Here is a 25495-nt window from a genome sequence, read left to right as displayed (position 1 = left end):
TGGCCATGTGATCTCTTTCAGCTCAATGATTCTATGAGTTATTAGGTTAATTCAGAGCATATGCAGACAAAATACATTGCACTATTTTGAAATATATTTTCTGAACCACTCACAAGACTTCAGATAAAGAGGATTTGGGCGACAGAAGTTTAGGATGTTGAGGGTTTGCAAAAATGGCCCACTTTTGTGCTAGAACCATAAAACTGAACTGAATTGAAATAAACTTCAGCGCAAAATAATAGTGAAATTAGTTCTTCTCCCAGGTGTCCAGTGCACATCTGCACAAAAGGCAGTGCAGGAGACACAGGGACACTTTCTTTTACCCAAAGTCAGCTCACATTTCTTCCTCTGAGTTTCTCATCATTTAACGTGCTTGAGAGACAGTTTTACCTGGAAAAGGATGCTTCATCAGCTCCACCTCCAACACATACACACACACACACACACACAGGTGCACATGCCCCGTATCTCCTGCTCCTCCGCTATTATCTGCAGACTTTTTAATTTTCCGTCTGAGCCGCCCAGCCGGCTAATCCATGGTTTAAGCTAAATCTCCACCCTCTTCTTCACCTGCCGAGATGAGGTGCCGTAAGCATTTCCCCCTCCTCGCGCATTTCCCACTCTCAATTGCCTCTCTCATGGCTTGTTACTGGTCTGTCGGGGAGGCTCCGCTCTTTGTTCAGGTGTTGCTTTCCGCTCTTAATTTCTGGCCAAGGTGTTTGCAGCTTCCAGAGCGACGCAGCCCCCTTTACTCTGAGCTCAGCTCTTCTGCTGACTTGATTTTTTAATTTTTGCCTCCATCTAAGACCCTGGCTAATCCCGCTCCTCTTTTTTATTTATAGTCCTGTTCATCTTACGCTTTGCTTCTTTTGCCCAGGATCAAATATTCTTGGTGCTCGTAACTCTTTTATTTTATCTCCTCATCAGAGTCGTGTTTTGGGGTGGGGTAAATGTGGGAAATTAAACGCACGCGTTACTTTATTTCATAGTCCTCTTGGGTCGGTGGCGGAGTCCCAAGGTGTTCCGTCAGCGCCGCCTGACAGCTGTGAAATTGGGGGGCTTTCTTTGGGAGCTGTGCAGAAGCATTTCAAATCTGATTAGGCCCTAATCAGCAGACCCCAGGTGTGCGCACCGGCTTCCATCCATCCGGTTTATCCTACCTGACTCATTTCCTTTTAGCAAGGAGGCTTCAGCATTTGGGGCATCGGGAGGGAGACAGAGCGGGAGAGAAAGAGATGGGGGGCCATCTCAAACTCGGAAAAAATCGCACCTTCATTTCCAAGGTTTCTACAGGATTGAGAGTAATGCCTAAGTTGTTCCTTCTTTCTGACATTTTAAACAATATTTTGCTACAGCTTGGTTACACTTGTTTTTGGATTCAGCTGACACAGCCAACAGGATTCTGGCAATTGCAGTCCAAATACCTAACTTTTCCAAACTTTTGTTATTGAAGTCTACTGTAGCTAATTTCCCCCTTTGCTTTCCATTTCTGGTATGTTTGGGTTTACTGCAAGCATACTTAACAGAAAAAGAATGTTTGAGAGTGGGGTTGCCAGAGTAAAATCTAGAGAAGGCTCGTAGTACCTTTAAGGGCTTGGGCTGTGGCGCAGGGTGGAGAGCAAGCCAGCTGTAACCAGCTGCAATGAATCACTCTGACCAGGAGGTCATGAGTTCGAGGCCTATGTTTGTCTTGTCTTTGTTCTATGTTAAAAGGCATTGAATGTTTGTCTATATGTGTAATGTGATCCGCCCTGAGTCCCCTTCGGGGTGAGAAGGGCGGAATATAAATGTTGTAAATAAATAAATAAATAAATAAATAAATAAATAAATAAGGGTTGCATAGAAATGGGGATTCCACACGTTTTTGCTTCTTACTTGGAGACATCTTCTGAAATCCCTTCTTCGCTACTGTTATTCAAAGTATAGGAGCACTCTCCGGCTTTCACTTTGGCTACGCTATATGACGGTGCAGCTCCTTTTTTAAAAAGATCTTTTTAAACTAATTTTTTTTATTTAGGTGCAAAGGAAAGTTATACAAAAAACAAAGACAGTACAAAAAGCAGATTTTCATGACTTTTGCTAAAACTAAGCGGCTATCAGTCTAGGCACTGCAACATCTTCCAAAACTGAATCTGAAACCTAACACATACGTACACTAACATACACATATGAAACATACAGCTGCAGAAATGACAGTATTGCATTGCATAATGGTTGTCATCGCATAATAGTCGCACCTTAGTAATAAAGCCCAGATCCCGTTTCCAAACAGATGCAAGTTCAAGCCACAGACTCCCAACTGAGAGGCAACAACAGCAGGGAATAGCACCAGAGAAGTTGATAGCCCTTTCCAAGTTTTGATCACCCTTCTCCAAACACTTTCCATCTTGTCTATATCCTTCTTGGATTGCAATGCACACTCATTGGTCAGGATTATTATTTCAGGTAAGATCTGACCAAAGCACAGTATGATGAGAATATGACCTTTCTTGATCTGGGCAGGAAATTCCTACTGTTGTAGCCCAAATAGCATTGGCTCCTTTTTTATTGACTTAGTGTGATTAGATAGCTGAGAGGTGTTCTCTATGAAAAGTTGTCACTTCCACATGGAAAAGCTCCCTGCGTTCAGCTGCTAACTCTATGCCAGCCTTGGATCCCCTTAAATTCAAAAAGGAAAGGGATGTACATATTAAGGAATGGAGTAACAGGACTTACTTGTTCTAGATGCACTTTCTTTCACTTCAGTGTCATAGCCATTTTCTCAAAAGTTTCTTTTGGAAGAAGGCTGTCTAGATTCTAGGTATTTGAGGCAAGCAGGTAGAGAAGAGATGATCTTGACAACTTAATTGCTTGGCCTTTAACTAGAATGGCACATCATTTTGCCTGGCAACAATCCTCTCCATTTGGATTTATTAGGTCAATATTTGGCCTCCTCCTCTCATGACTCCAATTTAGAGTCACAGAAATACTCCAGTTTTCCTCTCTCGCCCACCAAGTAGTGGCACTGCTGGCATTTTGTCTTAAAAAGAAAAATAAAGCAGAGTGGTTCTTCTTCCAAGGATAACGGACAGGCACACTTTCCTAGCAATGAAAGCCTCCCTTATCTGGGATTCTGAAAACTAAAGTTCAAAATTGGGTCATTGATAGTAATACTTTGGCTTTCTGATGGCTCAGGGTACACATAGTTTAATGCACACGGTTATTAAAACATTGTGTATGTAAGTATTCATATTTTCTGAAAGTTGATTATAATAAATTCTACAGCCAGAGTGTGGAAAACATTTTATTCACCTTGTACAATATTGTGCAATTCGTTGATCCTTCTAATTATCTTTTTAACCTTTTAAAATCATTTAAATGTGATTGCTGTTGCCTGCTTTTGGTCCAAAACTATTTAGCTGTTTGTGATTCCTTGATTTTATCACTTTTAAACCTATTTATTATGCAATGATTTTGACACGAAATAAATCATTTTTACTACAGAAGAGTCTCATTTATCCAACACTCGCTTATTCAACGTTCTGGATTATCCAACGCATTTTTGTAGGCAATGTTTTCAATACATTGTGATATTTTGGTGCTAAATTTGTAAATACAGTAATTACTACATAGCATTACTGCGTATTGAACTACTTTTTCTGTCAAATTTGTTTTATAACATGATGTTTTGGTGCTTAATTTGTAAAATCATAACCTAATTTGATGTTTAATAGGCTTTTCCTTAATCCCTCCTTATTATCCAACATATTTGCTTATCCAACATTCTGACGGCCCGTTTATGCTGGATAAGTGAGACTCTACTGTATTTACATTGTTCTCACTTGATCATGAGACCTTTAGACAAAGGTTGGGAGCTGAACATTTAGCAGATGAATGCTAGATAGATGATGGAGCAAGCTTGTACTGTGCTGTCCCAGGAACTAGGGCACAGAGCAATGGAGTCAAATTAAAGAAAAAGAGATCCCATGTAAACATTAGGAAGAACTTCCCGATAATAACTTTCCTGTTTGACAGTGCTGTGTGGGAGTCCAGTAGAGTCTCATTCTCTGGAAGATTATAAACAGAGGCAGAAACAGGGATTCAAGTAAAGTCTGGATGGCCATCTGTCGGGAGGCTTAGATTGTGGCAGAAGGGGGTTGGATTGGATGTCCCTTGGGTCTCTTTCCACTCCAGGATTCTATGATTCTGTTTTTGAAGGTCTTTGCATAGAGGTTGTCTGGGCATCTATCAGGGAGGCTTTATCTGTGTGTTCCTGCATGGCAAAGGGTTAGACTAGATGCCCTTTGGATCCCTTCCAACTCTGTGATTAAACCAAAAGAGCACTGGAGGCAAATGCCAGCTTCTCCACCTCAGGCGATAGCCATTCCAAGCTCTCTCTGGCCGAGGCAGAAGAGACATGTCACCTGTCAGTTGCTTCTGAAGCTAAACAACTCAGCCCAGACAGGTGCCTGGTGTCTCCACTCTGCGCACGAGGCTCCTGGGTTGTATTCCTTTTAATCCCATCAACTTCTCAGCCTTTGATGCCTCTCCGGAAATGACAAGGGCGACTGCTAATTATTTAACCGGTTTTGTTCAGCCTGCCAAGCCGCTCCGTCCTCCTGCCGGGGTTCCCAACCTGATTGGCTTTCATCCGCCGGCACCCAGCACCTGCTTCTTTGCCGACGCCGGTGCAAGTTAAGGATTGCCTCTAACGCCGAGGGCCTGTGCAATATCGGCGGCCAATCGCCGGCCTGCCAGGACCGATCAGGCAAGTCATCCATCTCTATAAGTGAGAGGGAAACCAGTAGTTTTCCTGGAGCTGGTCCACAATCTGCCTCCTTGTTACTCTGCGCACCCCGAGTGGCGGATGTACATGCGCCGGGTGCTCTCGGGTCGGCCGAGTTCAGAAAGGCAAGCGTGGCTTTATTTGCCGGGTGCCGTTCGGAAACAGATTGGCTCCCCTCAAGGTGATTTCACACACCTTTCAACCTGGTCTTGTTCTAAATTCAAAAATTCAATTAGAGCCCTGTGTGCAAAAGAGGACCCAGGTCCAGGGGAACGTTGTTGATTCCCAGTGTTTCATAGGGGGAAAAGTGAGGAAAGGAGCATATCATAGAACCATTTATTTATTTATTTATTTATTTACAGCATTTTATTCCGCCCTTCTTTCTCACCCCGAAGGGGACTCAGGGCGGATCACATTACACATATAGGCAAAAATTCAATGCCTTTTAACATAGAACAAAGACAAACAAACATAGGCTCCGAGCGGTCCTTGAACTCATGACCTCCTGGTCAGAGTGATTCATTGCAGTTAATTGCAGGTGGCTTGCTCTCCCGCCTGCGCCACAGCCAGGGCCCATTTATTTATTTATTTACATCTCTTTTACCCCGCCTTTCTCTCCGAGGAGACTCAAAGCGGCTTACAGTAAATGGCAAAAATTCAATGCCTAAAAACAATGTAAAAACAACAATTCATATAAAACAATCTACAAAACAACAGTTCATATAAAACAGATACCATTACAAAATAAAATCACATTATATAAAATTTTAAGAATGTCCAAGATTAAAATCCATTCATCCAGAATCCTCAAGTCTTCGTACAAGTCATGTAAAGTCCATGTTCTCATTCATTAAAAGCTTGCGTGCACAACCATGTCTTTAAGGCTTTCCTGAAGCCTAAGACAGTTGGTATCTACCATATGTTGCTGGGGAGGATGTTCCACAGCCGAGGAGCCACCACCAAGAAGGCCCTGTCCCTCGTTCCCACCAGCCTTACCTGCGAGGCTGGTGGGACCGAGAGCAGGGCCTCCCCCGATGATCTAAGAGTTCTAGAAGGCTCATAGGGTTGTGTTGAAGAAACCCACCCCAAGGGTCGTCCAGTCCAACCCCCTTCTCCCAGGACGGAACACGTAATCCAAGCCCTCCAGACAGATGTCCATTAGGCCTCTGCTTATATACTCCCATCAAACTCCAAGGCAGCACCATATTCCACCATTGAGCAGCTCTTACCCTGAAAAAGTTCTTCCCATTGTTTAGGAGTAATTTCTTTTCCTGGAGCTTGAATCCATGGCTCCATTGTGGCCCAGTCTTTGGAGCAGCAGAAAGCAAGCTTGACCCTACTCAATGTGACATCCTTTCCAGTATTTGAACATGGTTATTATATCCCAAGACATTGGCCCTTTTGGGAAAATTTGTGAAGACTCAATCTTCAGTATTTCCTCAGATAAATCTAATTTCAGTAAATGCAAGCAAGCAACAGTGAGGTGCAAAATAAAGAATTTTATTGATCACTTTTAGAAAGTACAGTAGAGTCTCACTTATCCAACATAAACGGGCCAGCAGAACATTGGATAATGTGTTTTTACTGTAATTTTTTATCCTGTATTGTTCTTTTAATTGATATATTGCATTACTGTTTTATCTGTCTTATATTGTGATTGTATTATGTTGCTTATATTTTGTCCTTATGTTGTTTGGGCCTCTACCCCATGTAAGCCGCCCCGAGTCCCCACGGGGAGATGTTGGCGGGGTATAAATAAAGTTTTATTATTGTTATTATTATTATTATTATTATTATTATTATTATTAAGCGAATATGTTGAATAATAAGGAGCGATTAAGGAAAAGCCTATTAAACATCAAATTAGGTTATGATTTTACAAATTAAGCACCAAAACATCATGTTTAACAACTAATTTGACAGAAAAAGTAGTTCAATACGCAGTAATGCTGTGTAATAATTACTGTATTTACGAATTTAGCACCAAAATATCACGATGTATTGAAAACATTGACTACAAAAAAGCGTTGGATAATCCAGAACATTGGATAAGCGAGTGTTGGATGGGTGAGACTCTACTGTACGTATATATAGCTCAAAGTATCATTTATCATATCTAACTTATGAAAAAATCACAGAAAAGAAAGAGCACCTGGGAGCTTAAAACTTTAACTTACTGTTTGGAAGCTGGCAAAGAACAAATAGGAAATTGATAGAGAAGTGGGAGTGGGGCAGTTGTATGACCACAGAATCTAGACATTTCTCAGGTCTTATCGTCTGGTTGCTTTGATGTGTAAAATATTTATGACAATTTATTGCAAAAGATAGCTCCTCTTCATCCTGGGGTGAAGTGACCAGTGGGCTGTCACAAGGGAGTTGAGTCTTGGGCTATTTGGATACCTTCATCATCAGTGGATTGGATGATGGGTTGGAAGGCATGCTGATCATGTTTGCAGAGGACACCAGATTGGGAGGGAGAGCTGATACCCCAGGGTCCTAAATAATCTTCACCTATTATAAAGCTAGGCCAAGACTAACAAAATGAATTTTAACACTTTGGCAATAAAAACGAGATGCACAGATATAGGATAGGTGTAGGTGATACCTGAATTGGAATCAGTCCATGTAAAAGGGTCTAGGAGTCATATTTATTTATTTATTTATTTACAGCATTTATATTCTGCCCTTCTCACCCCAAAGGGCGGATCACATTACACATACAGGCAAACATTCAATGCCTTTTAACATAGAACAAAGACAAACAAACATAGGCTCCGAGTGGGCCTCGAACTCATGACCTCCTGGTCAGAGTGATTCATTGCAGTTAATTGCACTGGCTTGCTCTCCCACCTGCGCCACAGCCCGGGCCCATAGTAGAGCACAAGCCGAGTATGAGATAACTGTGTGATGTGGCAGCTAAAAAAGCCAATGCAATTCTAGGCTGCATCAATAGGAGTACAGTGATTCCTTGAGTTAAGAGTTTAATTAGTTCCGTGACCAAGCTTTTAACTCAAACACTCATATCTCAAAGCAAATTTTTCTGTTGAAATGCTATGAATCCTTTCCAGCCCCACCCCAACCCCCCCATTTTAACATGTTTTTAAATAAGAAAATGTACTTCTTAAATAACAAATGCACATTCACGTGGAACCAGAAAAAGAAAGATCAACTTTCAAATGATAGAAGCACAAAGTTGTGACAAGGAAGCACCAAGTGAAGAGGCAGAAGCATTCTTTTCTTGTCCTCATTCCAGCCTCCCTTCCACTCTTACTCTCTCTCGCGCTGTCTTGTCATGAAGCCATACAGACCAGGAATAAAAACCACACAAAATCAACTAACACAAAGTTCCTCAAAGTGAACAAGAGCAAAGTGGATAGCAATCTCCCAAAGTGGACAAGGGCACGAGGCATGGAGGCTGCTCCCTTGAAGCCCTAAAGCCCTGTACTCACAAGTACAGGGCCAGCTCTTAACTCAAAATGCTGCTCATAAATCAAAGTGAAACCCGGACTGACTTATGGCCCTTAACTCAAACCACTCTTAAGTTGGAATGCTCCTAAGTCAAGGTTTCACTGTATAGTGTCCAGACTGAGGGAAGTCATGGTCTCACAATATTCTGCTTTGGTCAGACTTCACCTGAAATAACCCTGTGTCCATTTCTGGACAAAAGAATTCAAGAAGGAGAGGGAAAGGTTGGGATGATTATAGAAGGACTACTAAAAATGATCAAAGGTCTGGAAGACAGGAATCTCCCAAAGGAGCGCCTTAGAGAAGTTGAGAGGGGACGTGAATGCCATGTTTACATATTTGAAAGGAGGTCATTGATGAGAGGGCATGCTTGTTTTCTGATGCTCTGGAGACCAAGACACAGAGGATTGGATTACAACTCCAAGAAAAGAGATTCCGGCTATATTATGCAATGGAAGGAGGCTTTAGCAAATTCAAGGAGGAAAAAGCTGTCCATGAATAGTGGTCTTGAGGCGCTTATATGGCCTCCAGTCTGCAAACCAGTATGGCTGTCTGTACCGGGTGCTGCCAGATGGGAGGAAGGGATACTGTTATAGTCATGTCCCATAATATCCAATGCTGTCCACTGAGGGAAATAAGATGCTGCCCTAGAAAAGCCTTTGAGTTGACCCAGACCAATGTCCTTCAGTCTTTTTATGTTCCCTTACCATAGTATGAGGCACTCTACCATATATACTGTATATATGATTTAATTATGTTTTTCCTGCTGCTAAGCAGGTCAGGTGTAGGTGGCTCAGAAATTCAGGAGGAGAGGTGAGGTCTTCAGGGGTGGCAAGAAAAGAAAAGAAGAAAGGAACGGCTACAATGAAAGGCCACCCACCCTTTGGAAAAATAAATTCTCCAGAGAAGTGGTGAAGGGGGCCAAGCGGGGTGAAGAAGTCAGCCTCAAGTACAAGATTGAAACCAGCAGGAACAAAATTAAGGCTTGACATTGTCCAGCCTGCCGGCCTGACCTCAATCTATTAAAGAGCTGCCACCGGTTGTACTTAACACGCTCTTGGGGCGCCGGCGGAATTGAAGAGGCCCAAGCGCTTGCGGGTGCCCTCTAGGTTCCCTTCTGAGCCAAGTCGGGCGCATTATGCACTTTCAGTGTGGGTTTAATGCTCTCCCGCATTCATGTGAGCACAAAACGGGGGAAATCCCACAAAACGACCGAGTCAAGGGCAGAGATACCTTTATAGGCAAAGAGGAGAGATCTTTGTTTACAGTGTTCCCTCACTACTTCGCGGTTTGCTTTTTGCGGATTTGCTGTTTTGCGGTTTTTCAGTAAACTCTAAAAGACTATTATAAACCATAAAAAATTACAATTTACAGCCTAAGGAAGGGAGGAAGGAGAAGCCGAAGGGAGAGAAAAGGAGTCCAAGCAGCAACAGGAGGAAAAAGAGGCGATTTATCAACACACGATTGGTTGATAAACACTTAAAATAGTGTATAACTACTAAAATAATGTATAAATATATAGCATCCGTACTTCGCGGATTTTCACTTATTGCGGGTGGTCCTGGAACCTAACCCCTGCAATAAGTGAGGGAACACTGTAATTGCATCCTCTGTTTTGTCTGATATGTGGCCTTTTCCCTTCTGTTGTGTGGTATGTGCCTGTTGATGGTGACACTTATGTACAGTCAGCTCTCCATATCCCTTCTATGGATTCAGCCAAATACATTTCAAAATGTATGGAAAAGAATTTCAAAAAGCAAACCTTGATTTATCTTTGAGACAGATAAGAGGGATTCTGGGAGTGGCGGTCCAAAGAATATCCCCAGGCATCCCTTTGAGCCACCTAGCAGGATTCTTGGACTGGTAGTCCAAAAAGAAGAACCTTCCCTAAACCCAGAAGGATTGTGTTGTTGAAGGCTTTCATGGCCAGGATCACAGGGTTGTTGTATGTTTTCCGGGCTGTATGGCCATGTTCTAGAACAATGATGGGCAACCTTTTGCGCTTGGTGTGTCAAAATTCACCAAAAAAAACCTAGCATGACTTGGGTGGTGTATCACTTCAAGAAAAAACCCCATAATTTCGCAATATGTATTGTTTAAATAACAAAAATGTATAATTATAATATATAACTGTATTTAATAAATCAAAAACTATTTACTACCCTTATTTCCATGTACAACGATCTATGGTACCTCTTGCAGTTTCCACACTGATTTCTCTCTATTCTAGTTTCAATGTAGTCATGCATAATGAATAATATAATAAGAGTAATAATATGATAATATACTACAATAATAATAGAATAATAATAGAAATATATATATATATATATATATATATATATATATATCTAAATGTAATGTGCATAATTCCCATGGAGTAAACAACAAAACCACTGGACCAAATAACACCAAATTTGGCTACAAAAGACATAGTCATCCAATCAATCTGCAGGCGGCAGCGTGTCAGCAAAAATGGCTAGGCATGTTAGTGCTGACACGCTTGTCATAGGTTGGCCATCACTGTTCTAGAACATGGCCATACAGCCCGGAAAACATACAACAACCCCAGAAGGATTGTCAAGGAATTCCAGGTGCTGGATGCTTTGTTTCAGAGGAAGGAACCGGCAAAACCATCTTTTCCTTGCTTCCTGTAAAAAATCCATAGGTTGATAGGCAGCTTGAAAGCAGATATACACACAAGATCCGACCCTGATCCCCAAAGGCTGCAAGCTAGGACTAACATAGCATGGAGAAAGGTGCCTTTTTGGACTGTCATTCCCAGCATCCCCCAGGCAGCTGTGTTTTGGAGTGGCATTCCAAAAATAAAGAATAAAGAACCTTCTCAAACCCAGAAAGACTACTAAGGAATCCCAGGTACTGGAGGCTCTTTTTCAGCGGAAGGGCCAAACCACGTCTGAGTCTTCAATAAAAAATCCATGGGGTTGCAATACCTGGACAGGTGACTTGCAAACAAAACACATGGAAACACAGAAGTGTTGAGATCCCTTTTGAATTCTACCATGAAAGAACTTCAAGTGTTTTTAAAACAAAGAGAAAGCCAGTGTTAGAGGAAGTAGTTGGATTATTCCTGGTCTTTGTTTTGTGCCTCCTCCTCCTGCTGATGATGTTTTCTGCTGAGATTGGCCCCCGGTTTCATGGAGCGTCAGCCCCAGAAGACTTGAGGTCCAATTAAGGGAAATAATGCTGAGTCGGTTTAGCACTGCTGACCCCGGCAGGCTGCTGAGTCATGGCTGGCAACGGCATCATCGGCTAATGGCTTGCGGGTTTAGTGAGCATCTAGCCATCCCTTTGTGGCCAGGGGAGTTTCATGGGAGGGCACAGAAACAGGAGCGTGTTCTCTCAAACTGGTGCTAGGAGGCTCACTGCCTTGATATGAGAATCTCAAGAATCGCAATCTCCACCATGTGCAATCCTACTTCAGCCCTTTTCAATTGGATTGTTTTCTGTGCCTTATAACATATTGCCATGAATTCTATAGGACAGGCTGAGCATCCCTTACTTGGGAATCCAAAATTTGAAATACTCATCTTCAGGGAGATATTGTTATCGAGAAATTGATACCCCCCTCACAATTATGAATTGAAGAATAAATTTATTTTATTTTACTTTTTAAACCATTTTGGAATATTGAAAGACCGCTCTCTTGCAACTCCAGAAAAACCTTGCTCCCGTTGTTTATGAAATCCACCCTTAGGAAATTGTATAGACTATATTAAATGAAATTAATCCTTAAAGTGTAACTAAAACCCCAGAACTATCAAACTACCTTGCTTAATCTCATGCCTTGGGACAGAAAACGGGCCAAAGTTGGCTAATGTATGCAAGCCTGAAGGCTCCCGAGTCTCATTGATGGGATCTCTATTGTTTTTCTGTGAACCAAAACTCTTTTCCATGAACAAACCTCTTCCCCATTGATAAATCTGCTTACGTGTGTTGGGAAACTTCCAGGCTTCCAGTGAATGGATCGGAGCTATCGGCTGATACACATCAGTGGACCTGCTGTAGGCATTGTTCCGTCATGAAATTCCAATCACCCCTTTGTGTTTTTCGGACTACCCCTTTGTGTTAACCTGGACTGTACATTAAGCCAGTCATGGGACTATTTGCATTTGATATCAGTCAATTCCTGGACTCACACCCCTCATGGGGACAGACCTTCAAATGGACTTGGTCTCTAAACCATTCAACCACATAGGTTCCTTTTTCCCATCACGGGAGGAATGTCTCCAGCCAGTGATGTCAGGAGGAAGTCTCAACCAACAGGAGCCCAGTTCCAAACTGGTCCGGCTTACCTTCGTGCATGCTTTATGTTGGTACTTTTGAGCGAAGACTGACGTCCTTGCTGGCTGGAAAGAATAAGCTTCTGTTTTGCCTTCAAACCCAGTTTGTGTCTTGATCTGGTCTTTGGAGTAGCGAAGCGTGCCAGGATTTCAACCCACGTTTTAGTAGTTAGCTGAAACACTCAACAATATCAATAGAGAGTGCTTGGACGGGGAACAAAAGCCGATGAGCCTTGTTTGTATTAGTTAGACCTGCAAAAGTTCACAATCAGTAGTTTCTTTTTTTAAAAAAACATTTTTATTAAGCATTTTTGAACATAAAAAGAGTGAGAACAATAATAAGTATAGAAAAGAAAGTGAAAAGGGAGGGTGTCGTAGGGAGGAGGAGAGATAAAAACATAAAAAAATGAAAAAAAATGAGTACTTTTCTTCTGGGTAATGAAATATTTTGTATTTATTATTGTTATAAGTCCGCTCCGACATTATGCTTTTGTAAAAAGTTCTTCTTGTTCTATATTAGTTGTCAATAATGACCAGTCTGTTTCTTTTTTTGGTTTACCCTGATGGGTCCTCAAATAATATGTAAATGTATCCATGTTCTTTATATCCATAATTTTAATATCCATTCTTCTTTAGTTGGTAGTTCTGTTGATTTCTACTTCTTTGCATATACTATTCTGGCTGCTGTTACAAAATAATTAAATAGAATCTCTTGATTCTTGTTGAAATTCATGTCAGTCATTCCTAATAAGAAGTATTCCAGTCTCGAATATTTATTTTCATGATTTTTTGTATCAATTCATGTATTTTTTTTCCAATAATCCTTTGCTGTTTTGCATCCCCAACACATGTGAAAAAATGTACCTACATGTTTTTCACATTTCCAACATTGGTCCTTTATGTTCTTGTAACACTTTGCCAGTTTTTGGGGAGTCATATACCACTGATACATCATTTTATACCAATTCAATACGGGGAACAAAAGCTGATTAGCCTTGTTTGTATTAGTTAGACCTGCAAAAGTTCACAATCAGTAGTTTCAAACGCAGTTTCAGATCAGCAAATGCTGTATAAAAATGGCCTCTCCTATATACACGATGGTTCGGCACAAAGCAGTTGTCCAAGGTAGAAAATCAACGCCTGAATTCTGCCTGTTCTTCATTAAAATGCTACAGCTTGAGCATCTCTTTGAATTCTGAAATACTCCAGAATTGTCCACATAGGTGGCTTAAATGGTGACACTTTTGCTATCTGATGGTTCAATATATGCACATTTTGTTTCATGCACAAAATTATTTTAAATATTGTGTACAAAATTACCTTCAGGCTATATGTAGGAAGTGCATATGAAGCATAAACGAAGCCAAATGTTATTGTGTGCCTTCAAATCAACTCCAGTTTAGTTCGAACCATCCTAGGATTTTCATTGCATGATCTGTCCGGATAGGGTTTGCTCTTGCCTTCCTCTGAAGCTGAGAGAGTGTGACTTGCTCAGAGATTCAAATTTTGATCTTTCTGCCTCCTTCCCCAGCACCTAAACCACTATGCTATGTCTTTCCTGCTTCTTCCATGCTACATCTGCCCTCCTTCCTTTCTTAACAAGGCTACATGGCTTGTAAAGTTTCTTCCTAGTCAATATGTTGAAACGTATTTCTGTAAATGCAGAAAATCTATTGTCCAGGTCGGTGTTGGTTTGGCAATATACTGGTTACACAGAAAGGTGTTCTAATGAATACTGTACTCTTTTTTTGTTATATTTTAAAAAATACTGTTTAAACAGTTTTACATTAGGAGTGTTTTAATAAGATAGCTTATTTAATTATCATTTAGCTTTTTCCCATTAGATTTTAGCTCTGTTTTGCCTTTAATCTATGCTGGAAGCCACCTTGGATCCCTTGTTATGAGAAAGGTGAGCTATAAATTAAAGAAACAAATTTATTGGCAGACCGGCAGGAAACCATTTTTTGAACACGTTAATTTTAATGGACTGCAGATTCCCTAGATGTCTTGATTAAAAGGAGATTTTACATTAGAAGGTAACTTTTCCCAAGCTCTGGAAAAAACGTACTTGCGGCTCATGTCACACTTTGCAATATTTCTTTACCCAAACCCGAAAATTGATCTCCATGTTGGAAATTTTGATGCATGAAACAAGTCTGTCTATCAAGTAGAATCTTTCAAGACGTCAAACACTCAAAGTAATGTAATGCATTAACTAGATGATTTTGGGTAGCTGGCTCCTGAACTCAAGACCTCCGTTCCAACTCTGCTCCTTTTGTAGTCAACAAAGTTAGGGACACAATTTGGAAGATGGAGCAATTAAATTTCCCCGGCCCTGCTGGGCCGTTGCCCTTCTGATTTCAATCTGCAGCTCCGGTGCCAAGTGTCAGGCAATTTGTGGGGCAGCTGTGGCGGATGGTGGCACAATGGAAATAGAGGGGAACCTTTGCAATGGTCCCCTATTGAATTCCTTGAGCGGCTTCCCCTAAAGAAGGAGTGGGGGAAGTATGCCCATGGGCTGCTTTGTGACCCGAAATCCACATTTATTTATTTGTTTAGAGCATTTATTCCTTGCCCTTTAGCTAAAAGGTGTCCCAGAGCGGTATACAAATTGTTCATCTGACAGATCCTCAGGCTTGTAATATAATAAGACACAACACACAAGGAAAAGGAGATGGCAAAGCTGACTGGCACAACCTGGGGATCACAAGCAGGCTTAATGAAGACATCTGCCCTTGCGCTTTGTTACTCTGCTGCTGAATACGCACGCCCAGTGTGAAATACAAACAGGAGGAGGTTAGGTTCAGGCATTGGCTTCAGCAGCCAGCTGAAATATGGAGGGTGGGGTCCTCACAAGCCACTGGGACCATCATGTAATGGAGTTGTGCTTGACTGCTCTTCTCTCCCCCAGAGGCCAGAGCAATGGGTTCTGGAACATGGAGAGAAGACCTCTCACCAGTCACAGGACCAACACCCATTGCTCTAACCTCTGAAAGGAGATAAGAGCTGCCAGGGTGACTCCATTGTACCTTAGTCCCAGCAGCTGTTGAGAAGTACTCCTTTCATATTCCACCTGCCATTGCTTTGGTGGTTAAGGTAGTTGGAGTATGGAGAGAGGCTCTCACCAGCCGCTGGGATCAAGAGGCAATGGAGTTGTGTCTGGCTGCTCTTCTCCTCCCAGAGCAATGGGTGTTGCAGTGGGTGGAGAGACTCTTTCAAGTTGCTAGGCCAAGGCATGATAGAGGTCTACCTGGTTGCTCTTCTCTTCCTTAGAGATTAGAACAGTGATGGCCAACCTATGACACGCGTGTCAGCACTGACACACCTAGCCATTTTTGCTGACACGCTGCTGCCTGCAGATTGATTGGATGACTATGCCTTTTGTGGCCAAATTTGGTGTGATTTGGTCCAGTGGTTTTGCTGTTTATTCCATGGGAATTGTGCACATTACATGTGTATGTGTGTGTGTGTGTGTATATATATATGGGGGCCTCTGGTGGCTTAGTGTGTTAAAGCGCTGAGCTGCTGAACTTGCGGACTGAAAGGTCCCAGGTTCAAATCCCGGGAGCAGAATGAGCGCCCGCTGTTAGCCCCAGCTCCTGCCAACCTAGCAGTTCGAAAATATGCAAATGTGAGTAGATCAATAGGTACCGCTCTGGCAGGAAGGTAACAACGTTCCATGCAGTCATGGCCACATGACCTTGGAGGTGTCTATGGACAACGCTGGCTCTTCGGCTTAGAAATGGAGATGGGCACCAAGCCCCAGAGTCGGTCATGACTGGACTTAATGTCAGGGGAAAACCTATTCTATTATTATTCTATTATTATTGTAGTATATTATCATATTATTACTCTTATTATATTATTCATTATTCATGACTACATTGAAACTAGAATAGAGAGAAATCATCGTGGAAACTGCAAGAGGTACCATAGATCGTTGTACATGGAAATAAGGGTAGTAAATAGTCTTTGATTTATTAAATACAGTTATATATTACAATTCTACATTTTTGTTATTTAAACTATACATATTGCAATTTTTTTACATATTTTTTTCTCAAAGTGACACATCACCCAAGTCATGTTAGGTTTTTTGGTGAATTTTGACACACCAAGCGCAAAAGCTTGCCCATCATTGGATTAGAACAACGGCTGTTGCAATGGAGGGAGGGACTCTCCCAAGTTGCTGTGATTAAGGCATGATGGAACTGTACCTGTCTGCTCTTATTTCCCTCAAAGGCCAGAGCAGTGGCAGGTAACACATTGAATGGCTTTCACTAGCCATTGGGTCCAATGCCTGATGGAGTTGTGCTTGGCTGCTCCTCCCTTCCCCAGAGTCCAGAGCAATTGCAGATGGAGTGGAGGCTCTCATCAGCTGTTGAAACCAATGGAGTTGAGTCTGGCTGCTCCTTTCCCCCCAGAGCATTGGCTGTTGCAATAGAAGGAGGGACTCTGTCAGGCTGATGGGACCAAAGAACATTAGAGCTTGATTGATTGATTGTTTTATCGGGCAAGGCCCCATGTAAGCCACCCCGAGTCCCTTCGGGGAGATGGGGCGGGGTATAAAAATAAAGTTATTATTATATTATTATTATTAGAGCTGTACCTGGCTGCTCTTCTCTCCCTCAGAAGAACCTAGGCCCAGTAGAGTTTTGCCTGGCTTCTCTTCCGTTCTCCAGAGGCCAGAGCAATGGTACATGGAGTGGGGCTCTCACCAGCTACTGGAACCAGTGGAGACCTGTCCCTCCAGAGCAGTGGCGGTTGCAGTGTAAGAAGGGACTCTGTTAAGCTGCTGGGACCAAAGCACAATAGAACTGTACCTGGATGCTCTTCTCTTCCTCAGAGGCTGGAGCAATGGAGGCTGGAACATGGCGGAACATCTGTCGGGGGTGCTTTGAATGTCATTTTCCTGCTTCTTGGCAGGGGGTTGGACTGGATAGTCTGTGAAGTCTCTTCCAACTCTATGATTCTATAGAGAGAGGACTTCTCACCAACTTTTGAGACCAACTTTTGAGCTGAGCCTGACTGCGCTTGCCTCTTTCAGAGACCATACTATGGATTAGGGTTAGGATTCATAATATGGAGGGAGGACCTCTCACCAGCCACTGAGACCAAGGGACAATGGGGCCATGCCTGTCTGCTCCCCCTACCCCAGTGCAATGGAGGTTGCAATGGAGGGGACTCTCCCAAGTTACTTGCACTTTCTCTTTACTTGGCTGCTCTTTCCCAAAAATGTCAGAGCAATGGCAGTTGTACTAAGGAAGGAGGAACTCTCTCACCAGCCATTGTGACCAAGGTATTGTGAAGCTACTCTTCATTCGGCAGGTCCCTACCTTCCTTATTTTTTGGAAGAGCCTGAAAACTTGGCTCTTCCAACAGGCTTTTGGCGACTGATTTCCTTAGTTTGGGATTGCCCTCTTGTCCGTTCTATTTTTATAGTATTTTATTCCTTAGCAGTATATAGTCTTTAGGTGTATGCCTCCTCCAGCACCTTAATGGGATAATAGTCCCTGGTACCTACCTCTTTCCTAATCTATACCGTCCAAAACTATTTGCACTTTTTTGGCCTACTACCCCTTTTATAAGCCAACCCAGGTTTTTATCAAAGTGTGCTTATTGTTTATTGGTATATGTGATTTTATTTGTTTATGATTTGTTTTTATTGTTGAAATTGTTTTATATTGCTTGTTGCCTGGGCTTGGCCCCATGTAAGCCGCCCCGAGTCCACTCGGGGTGATGGGGCAGGGTATAAAAATAAAATTATTATTATTATTATCATTATTATTATTATTTTATTATGACATAGCAAACAAGATAGACATGCTGGATTTCATATCACAAAATCACAAGTCAAACACTTCCCAAGTGTCTAGGACTGTGTGATGTATTTTCGGATGATGAGTGCAGATCCCAGTAGGGTGGCCTTTTGCAGTTGGCAGATTGAGATTTTGTCAATGTTTCTTGTTTCCAAATGCCGGCTGAGATCTTTTGGCATGGCACCCAGTGTGCCGATCACCACCGGGACCACCTGCACTGGTTTCTGCCAGAGTCTTTGAAGTTCAATCTTGAGGTCCTGATAGCGGCTGAGTTTTTCCTGTTGTTTTTCGTCAATGCGACTGTCACTTGGGATGGCGACATCAATGATCCAAACCTTTTTCTTTTCCACAACTGTGATGTCTGGTGTGTTGTGTTCCAGAACTTTGTCAGTCTGGATTCGGAAGTCCCACAGTATTTTTGCGTGCTCGTTTTCCAATACTTTTGCAGGTTTGTGATCCCACAAGTTCTTTGCTGCTGGGAGGTGGTACTTGAGGCATAAGTTCCAATGAATCATTTGGGCCACATAGTTGTGCCTCTGTTTGTAGTCTGTCTGTGCAATTTTCTTACAGCAGCTGAGGATATGATGAATGGTTTCATCAGTTTCCTTGCACAGTCTGCATTTTGGGTCATCAGCTGATTTTTCGATCTTGGCCTTGATTGCATTTGTTCTGATGTCTTGCTCCTGGGCTGCAAGGATCAGGCCTTCTGTCTCCTTCTTCAGGGTCCCATTCGTGAGCCAGAGCCAGGTCTTCTCCTTATCAGCTTTTCCTTCAATTTTGTCAAGGAACTTTCCATGCAATGTTTTGTTGTGCCAGCTGTCAGCTCTAATTTGTAGTGTGGCTTTCTTGTACTGGTTTTTTGTCCGCTGTGCTTTGAGGAATTTCTGATTTTTGACTTCAATCAAAGCAGGTTCTTCACTTTGCTTTGCATCTTCTGCCAGGGCATGTTCTTCTTCTTTGACTGCTTGTTTTACTTGTAAGAGTCCTCTGCCTCCTGATCTTCTAGGCAGATATAGCCGGTCAACATCACTGCGAGGGTGCAGTGAATGATGAATGGTCATGAGTTTTCTTGTTTTTCTGTCCAAATTGTCCAGTTCCATCTGTCCAATTTATGATGCCAGCAGTATATCTTATGACAGGTATGGCCCAGGTGTTTATGGCCTTGATGGTGTTGCCTCCATTGAGCTTGTTTTTGAGAATTTTTCTGACCCTTTGTGTGTATTCTTTGCTGACCACAGTCTTCACATGTTCATGCTTGATGTTGTCCAGCTGTAATATGCCCAGATATTTATAGGCCTCTGGCTGGTGACACTTTATTGTTTGGCCATTAGGCATATTTATGCCCTCACTTTCAATGATTTTTATTTTTAATAATAATAATAATAATAATAATAATAATAATAATAATAATAATATTCCCTCGAAGCTCCAGAGAAATGGTTGTTGGAACAGAGAGGTGGAATGGAGAGAGAGACAAACTGCTGAGGTTAAGGCAGGACGGAGTTGAACTTGACTGCTCTTCTTTCCCTCTTCTTTCCCTCAGTGGCAGTTGGAACAGAGAGAGGGCTGATTCCTTTCTGGCCCCAAAAGCCACCCTAGAGACCCCAAGCCCCCAATCAGTGATTCCCCCCCCCCCCCGCCCCCAAAGGACCCCTTAATGTCCCAAAACTTCCCACACGTTCAGCAGTTTACTTTGCTACTCTGCACAAAAAGCTGTCCACAGTGGCTGCAAAGTACATCACTTCTTTTGTGCCAGGATGCCCTTCCGCATCCCACGCAACGGACAGAAATCAAATAAATGGGTGAATAAATAAAATCCAAGGTGTGATAGATAACAGCACAAACATTTTCACCGGTGAGCCCATTTTCAGCCTTGGAACTTCAATGGAAGGAACAGCCTGAGCCTATGCGTTTGTTATCCAGTTACTGATGCAGTGCACAAAATGTTGATGCCAAACAGAAATATCAGGAGATTTGGGATAGAAGTGATGACAAAACAGAAATGCCAGGAGATTTCAGGAAATGTCTGAAGAAAGAGAAAGTAAACCGTGTCTTCACGCACAAGACCCTGGACCTGAGAGGGTCCCATTAGAGCAGGGGTCCCCAAACTAAGGCCCGGGGGCCGGATGCGGCCCTCCAAGGTCATTTACCTGGCCCCCGCCCTCAGTTTTATAATATAATATTTTTAGATCAGTTTTAATAATATAATATACAGTAGAGTCTCACTTATCCAAGATAAACGGGCCGGCAGAACCTTAAATAAGTGAAAATCTTGGATAATAAGGAGGGATTAAGAAACAAGCCTATTAAACATAAAATTACATTATGATTTTACAAATTAAGCACCAAGACATCATGTTTTACAACAAATTGACAGAAAAAGCAGTTCAATACACGGTAATGTTATGTAGTAATTACTGTATTTATGAATTTAGCACCAAAACATTGCAACATTTACTACAAAAACAATGACTACTAAAAGGCAGACTGCCTTGGATAATACAGAACCTTGGATAAGTGAAGCTTGGATAAGTGAGACTCTACTGTATTGTATATACATATAATATTGATAAAAATATTATAATGTTATACAATAGAATACTAATAACAATACAATATAATAATATTAATTATATGTTATATATTACATATAATATTACAGCATACTGGTATAGTTTATTTATTTATTTATTTATTTATTTACAACATTTATATCCCGCCCTTCTCACCTGAGGGGACTCAGGGCGGCTTACAAAAATTGGCAAAATTTAATGCCCAAATATCACTATAGTAATATATAATGCTAATATTGTGCTATGCTAATAATATAATATATTGTATGTACATACAGCTGCTCCGAGTGCCCTTTGGGGTGAGAAGGGTGGGATATAAATGTAGTAAATAAATGTTTCAAATAATTAATTAATTAATTTTAGACTCAGGCTCGGCCAAACTCTGAAATTATTGAAGGCAAACAACAGCAACAATCCCAATTACCTTGACTATCTCATTGGCCAGAAGCAGACCCTCACTTTCCATTGAAATCCTGATAGGTTTATGTTGGTTAAGATTGTTTTCATTTTTAAATATTGTATTGTTTCTTCATTGTTGTTGTTGTTGTTGTTGTTTTGTACTACAAATAAGACAAATATGCAGTGTGCATAGGAATTTGTTTGTATTTTTTTTCAAATGATAATTCGGCCCCTCAACAGTTTGAAGGATTGTGGACCAGCCCTCTGCTTTAAAAGTTTGAGGATCCCCGCATTAGAGCATTTACACCCATTGAACCATGGATAATTTGGTCCTATTAGGGGAGAGATTGTGTTGGGAATGGGGAAAGTGCAGGAAGGAAAACCGAATAGCGCTTCAAAAATGAACAAACAAATCTTTGGCGGTTTCTCTGCACCCGCCCGAATGCCCTTTTCGCGCAACCTGTGATTGTGCACCTGCTCCTTTAAAGTTAGCCTTAAGCAAAAGAAGAAAACAACCGCAATCTGGTCTGCGGTGTGTGTTGCGGAGGGGCAAGTGTTGCCGAGGGAGCTTCTGCTTAGCCTTCCCGTTCCATTGTGGTGAGGAGGGAGGCATGCTCTCCAGCCATCGGATGAGTGGAAATAAATGAGCCCCCAGCAGCAGCTAATGCTGACCTGCCGGAAATGGCAGGGTCTGCTTAAATGAAGAATAATTAAAGAAATAAATTTCCCTCATGCCAGCGCCCAAAATTGTTTTGTTCAGCATTAAAACGGTGGGCCGCGGCTGGCCCGGAAGGGTAAGTGGGGGGCACAGAAGGAGCCTGGCGGTGCAGTTGTATGGGGATAAAACAGCGCATTGAAAAGGCATTGCCCCGCTGCTGGATGCGGAGGTCACACCTTAAACAGGTTTGGCGGAACAAATTGCCCTTCAGTGCAGGAGACGGCACCTTTGGCAGGTGCATAGAAGAGCAATTGGATGAAGAATGCGCACAGACCAGACTTGCAAAAGGCTGTCTCAACGAAGCTGCAGGTGCACATAGGGAGGCAAAGAATGTTAATTAATATAGCCAGCCCTCTCCATTCGGTGGGATTAGGGGTGCAGGACCTCCACAAAAGTGGAAAAAGTATGGATAAAAACACTTTCTAACCTAAGGGAACACCTCTCGAAGAATTTGTAGGTATCCCAGTGTGATTCTGTAATCAAATGTTTGCTGAATGCTCATCATAGAATTCTGCGGGAGAACCTAGAGATTCCTAAAGAGGTGTTCTGTAGAAATTCTTTAGATCCTCTAGCACAGGCATGGGTGAACTTTAGTCCTCCAGGTATTTTGAACATCAGCTCCCACAATTTCTAATAGCGGCTGTTAGGAATTGTGGGAGTTGATGTCCAAAACTCTTGGAAGGCTGAAGTTTCTTTGTACCTGTTCTAACATAACTTCCAGCAGACGTTGTGTGGTTTCCGGGACTGTATGGCCATGTTCTAGCAGCATTCTCTCCAGATGTTTTGCCTGCATCTGTGTCTGGCATCTTCAGAGGATCCGGTGGTAGTGAGGCAAGTGGAGTATATACACCTGTGGAATGTTCAGGGTGAGAGAAAACCATTGTCTGCTAAACAAGCATAAAGGACACAGATAGCAAGCTGGATTTTGTGTGTTGAGTGGGATCCACCTACCGTGTTTCCCCGAAAATAAGACAGTGTCTTATATTAATTTTTGCTCCCAAAGATGTGCTAGGTCTTATTTTCAGGGGGTGTCTTATATTTCCATGGAGAAGAATACACATTTATTGTTGAACAAAAAAATGAACATTTATTATATACTGTACAGTAGTTGTCATCATAAACCAGCATAACCAGACAAACTGAATCCTATCAAGAATTTCTTGTTACTACCATTATTTCCATGTACAACTGGTATGTACATTTACCAATCCTGAATGCTCTGGTGTTCTGTTTGGCAGGCGTTGGGCATGCTTCCAAACAAAAACTTTACTAGGTCTTAGTTTCTGGGGAGGCTTTATATTTAGCAATTCAGCAAAACTTCTACTAGGTCTTATTTTTCGGGGATGTCTTATTTTCAGGGAAACAGGGTATTAGCATGTATGTAACCATGAGGACAGCATGGTCAATTAGTGAGGGCATCTGCATAGAAGGAGCCTAGCCTTTGTTCCTTTTACAGTAGAGTCTCACTTATCCAACACTCGCCTATCCAACGTTCTGGATTATCCAGCGCATTTTTGTAGTCAATGTTTTCAATACATCGTGATATTTTGGTGCTAAATTCGTAAATACAGTAATTACTACATAGCATTACTGCGCATGGAACTACTTTTTCTGTCAAATTTGTTGTAAAACATGATGTTTTGGTGCTTAATTTGTAAAATCATAACCTAATTTGATGTTTAATAGGCTTTTCCTTAATCCCTCCTTATTATCCAAACTATTCGCTTATCCGACATGCTGCCAGCCCGTTTATGTTGGATAAGTGAGACTCTACTGTAATTGTTTATTGCCTGGAGACATCCTTTGTCTGGGTGATGTTCATTAGTCACTGACTTGATTCTGGTGTTTTTCAATACTGATAGCTAAATTTTGCTCATTTTCATGGCTTCCTCCTTTTTGTCGAAATTGTCCACGTGCTTGTGGATTTCAATGGCTTCTCTGTGTAGTCTGACGTAGTTGTCAGAGTGGTCCAGAATTTTTGTGTTCTTGCATCATATTCTGTGCCCAGCTTGGTTTATCATATGTCCTGCTATTGCTGATTTTTCTGGTTGAATCGGTCTGAAGTGCCTTTCAAGCACTTTGATTTGTGTCTGAGTAATGCTGCGTGTGGTGGTCACTATGTAGGCTTGTCCACAGATGCATGGTATGCAGTAGACTCTGGCAATGCTTAGAGGATCCCTCTTATCCTTTGCTGAATGTAGCATTTGTTGAATTTTCTCAGTGGGTCTGTAGATTGTTTGTAGGTTATGTTTCTTCATCAGTTTCTGCCCACATGCATTTGGCAGGACCGTTTAGTCTTTTACTAAACAGTTCTGCCAAATGCATGTGGACAATTTCAAACATTTCTTTGGTACCTATCCTGGACTTCTTGTTAAACTCAATTGGCTTCACCTTCACCTCTTGGCATGTAGCACAATCTAACAGATTATCACACTTTTCACATTGAAAGTTTCTCTAGTACGGTCAGTGAGTCGCTTGAGATATGGGGAGAACACCTTACCTCTTTGTGGCTCTTTATCTTTATTCTTGGGGCTTGTTCTTGGTCTTGCTTGTGCATTATTAAATTTCAGACAGCCAAAGAGCCTGATCTGCCAGGGTTTTAGCGTCTGGACTGTTGGAAGCCCCACAGAGACAAAGAAGGCTCATGCAGCAGGCTGGAAGTGTCCCAGACTAGATTTATTTATTTAGTATTTATTTACATTATTTATATTCCGCCCTTCTTACCCCGAAAGGGACTCAGGGCGGATCACATTACACACATATAAGGCAAACATTCAATGCCATAACATTGAAAAGAGACAGAGACAGGCACAGGCACGGGCTGGCCTCGAACTTCTTGGTCAGAGTGATTTGTTGCAGCTGGCTGCTAACCAGCCTGCGCCACAGCCCGGCTCTGCTTCCCATGACCCCCTACCCTCAAAGGACTGCTTGTGCCTCACACTCCAAGAGGGTCTTGAGCCAACAGCAACAACTTGCCTTAAACAGTCTGGTGTGCCGGATCATAAGTGATTCCAGCAGAGGTAAATAATTAGGTTGTTTTTTTATAAAAATGAAAGCCCAGCTATGAAGCTGTTTGGCTTCCAGCTATTGATCTATTTATCGGTTTCTATTTCATTAGCTAAAAAAATCTAGCCGTTCATTTTTCTAAACCAAGCAGTAGGGAGGAATGACTATAATTCTCTTTATTTCTCAAGATGCGGAAGCTGAAGAGGTATTCTTGGCCATGCAGTGAAAGGAGAGCTTTAATTCTTGTGCTCATAATGGATTTTATTTGCGTTGTGATGTTCTCCTCTAGTTAGGAAGCTTCGAGCCCTGCTCTTGCTCCTGGAAGTCCCTGAGCTTACAACAGATTCTGTGATTTTAAAAAGTGTATTGATTGTTTCAGCCTGAGTCCTAGTACAAGTTGGGACAAAACCAACGAAATGAACTACAACACGGAGAAATGTACCGTG

The 25495-nt window shown here is 42.0% G+C and overlaps 1 protein-coding gene across 2 annotated transcripts in view; it reads left to right on the top strand.

Moving 5' to 3' along the window:
- zc3h3 (zinc finger CCCH-type containing 3) overlaps positions 1-25495 on the top strand; it is a 310944-nt gene that overhangs the window by 190425 nt on the left and 95024 nt on the right. The window lies entirely within an intron of this gene.

This window comes from Anolis carolinensis, chromosome 4, assembly GCF_035594765.1.
Source record: "Anolis carolinensis isolate JA03-04 chromosome 4, rAnoCar3.1.pri, whole genome shotgun sequence".
Taxonomy (NCBI): Eukaryota; Metazoa; Chordata; class Lepidosauria; order Squamata; family Dactyloidae; genus Anolis; species Anolis carolinensis.
Note: the sequence above shows the minus strand (reverse complement) of the source record. Positions and strands in the feature narration are given on the sequence as shown.